We start from the raw sequence: 3146 nt of genomic DNA, 5'->3' as shown, positions 1-3146 counted from the left end.
TAAAAATGGGAAACAACGCATCATCGTCTAAAATAATGAAACGTACAGTCAGTGCTACCTGTTTGTTTAAGATGAAAAACTAACACCACAAACCTAAAGTAAAAAACAGACATTATGGGTTTAATTTACCAGAACTATGAGAATGGGAAGTAACATTATTTGAGAAATATATAAGGAATCCAAATCTGTGTAACCACATATCTCTGATGAGGATCAATATGCACTGAAGTGTAATTACAGTATGTATTCAAACTCTTTTGATGCACGAAACCCACACTTTGCATGACGTAAAATTCAATTCAATTCAATTCAATTTTATTTGTATAGTGCCAAATCATAACACACATTATCTCAAGGCACTGTACATAGACAACATCAAGGAGAGCAGAGAACCCCAACAGTTCACACAATGAGCAAGCACTAGGCATCAGTGGAGAGAAAAAACTCCCTCTTAACAGGAAGAAATCTCTGACAGAACCAGGCTCAGAGGTGTGCGGTCATCTGCCTCGACCGGTTGGGGTGAAAGGAAAATGGGGGACAGTGGAGAGGTGGGGGACAGAAAGGGGGGAGAGAAAGGACAAGAGGGAGATGAGGTAGAGACAGAAGTGAGAGAGAGACCAGGAGCAGATACTGTATCAACTGTATCAAGTTACAAGTTTATACAGTCAATGATATTGACTTTTAATTAGCACAATAATAATGGTGATGATATGTATGATATGGATAGCCTCAAAAACTGGATCTTGATCCCGCAACCTGCAAGATGAGAATACAGAGAGAGAGAGAGAGAGGGAAGGAAGGAAAGACACAAACTAGGGAGAGAAAGAGACAAGGTTAATGACATATAAAAAGTCATATTCATACCCTGAGTGCGGAAGCTGGTTCCACAGGAGAGGAGAAGCCTGGTAACTGAAGGCTCCGCCTCCCATTCTGCTTTTACAGACTCTGGGAACCACAAGTAAACCTGTATTTTGTGACCTAAGTGATCTGTTAGGGTGATAAGGTAAGACTAGGTATTTAAGGTATGAAGGGGCCTGACCATTAAGTGCTTTGTATGTGAGGAGGAGGATTTTAAATTTAATTCTAAACTGTACGGGGAGCCAGTGTAGAGAAGCTAACACTGGAGTTATATGGTCTCTCTTTCTAGTTCCTGTCAGAACTCGTGCTGCAGCATTTTGAATTAACTGGGTTCTAACAGACTTGTTGGAACATCCTGATAATAAGGAGTTACAGTAATCTAATCTAGATGTAACAAAAGCATGATTTTTCCAGCGTCTTTTATGGACAGAATGTTTCTAATTTTCATAATGTTCCGAAGAAGGCTGTTCTGGAAATTAGTTTTATGTGTGAATCAAATGACATTTCCTGGTCAAAAGTAACTCCAAGGTTCTTCACAGTGGAACTGGAAGCCAAGGTGATGTCATCTTAAGTGACAATGTGATCAGAAAGTTTTTCTCTGAGGTGTTTAGGGCCGAGTATAATGACCTTACTTTTTTCTGAGTTTAAAAGTAGAAAGTTACAGGTCATCCAGGACTTAATGTCTCTGAGACATTCCTGGAGTTGAACAACCTGATTTATTTCATCCGGCCTCATTGATAAATATAGCTGTGTGTCATCTGCATAACAATGAAAGTGTATGTTGTGCTTTCTAATAATGTTCCCTAGAGGAAGCATATATAAGGTAAAACGTATAGGCCCAAGCACTGAGCCTTGTGGAACTCCACAATTAACTGTTGTTTGTAGTGAGGCTTTATCATTAACATGAAGAAACTGGAATCAATCAGATAAGTATGATTTAAACCAGCAGAGGGCAGCACCTGTGATACCAAGAGTCTGCTCCAATCTCTGCAGTAGAATATTATGATCAATGGTGTCAAATGCAGCACTAAGATCTAACAGGACAAGTAAAGACACTAGTCCATTATCTGAAGCCAAGAGAAGATTGTTACTAACTTTAACTAGTGCTGTTTCGGTGCTATGGTTTAATCTAAAACCTGACTGAAAATCTTCAAACAGGCAGTTAATGCACAAATATTCACATCATTGATTAGCAACTGCCTTTTCTAAGATTTTAGAAACAAAGGGAAAATTAGCACAAGTACACGCTCAACACCTGCGTGCAAATACAATAAAGAGTGATTTCACCAACAGTAGAATGTTACAGTCATTTAGATTGAATATAGGCCACTGCAGAAAATAATGTCTTTATTGGGATATATGTATCAGTGTCTTCACCCTGATGTTTATTATATCTGTAAATGTGAATGAAAATGTGAAACATGTTCAAGCCGAAATTCACGAGGCATTTTTTCACAACAGACACCAAGACGGCTCTAAAAGCTGTAGTACACATGCCAGGCCTGTACATGGCACTGTAACGTTCAGCAATTCACAAGAATTCAGACAAATATACATTATAATGTACACAATCACAGAAACGGACATGGATTAACACAAACAGACAGAAAACAATCTCCAAACACAAGAGAAGGATGACGACAACAGCGACGTATGGACAGGTTCGTAAAGGGTAACTAAACCTCTTCTGCAGCTAACTCCAGCCCAATGCCAAAATTTGAAAAATGCAAAAAAGTGGGCTAAGAATTGAGGGGGGTGGAAACCCCAACTAGTGAATTTGACACCAGTTGTGGGAAGATTTTACTGTTCAACATCAACGTCACCAAAGGTAGTGTGTTTACTGTGGATCATCTCTCAGTCACACAAAGTGTGATCTCTGGCGCCCCCTGAGGGGGCTCGGACCCCAGGTTGGGAACCATGAGTCTACATGATACGCAGTTACTGCATACACCATATACCCATTGCAAAGAGAGAAACACAATAGTGTATTTATTTACTTTTTTATTCACATCACATTAAGAACCAATGTCAAAACAGTTACTATAAAATAAAGAGTTTACAACATTCAACATCAGTAACAGGAAGTGACATTAACATATTTTAAATATGTTTGCCGTCAGTGGTGAAAGAAGGATTAAAAGCCTTTACTTGATTAAAAAAAATATATGTATATACTGTATATATATAAAATATATATAATCTAGCTTTGGTTAAACCATTTTGGACCAGTCCAGTGTAGTTTCTAATTTCTTAAAGGGAAACAATGTTGCAAATAAATACATCTGACA

The sequence above is a fragment of the Solea solea genome, chromosome 6, assembly GCF_958295425.1.
Source record: "Solea solea chromosome 6, fSolSol10.1, whole genome shotgun sequence".
Classification (NCBI taxonomy): Eukaryota; Metazoa; Chordata; class Actinopteri; order Pleuronectiformes; family Soleidae; genus Solea; species Solea solea.
The sequence above is the reverse complement of the archived record's forward strand: the minus strand, read 5'-3'. Positions refer to the sequence as shown.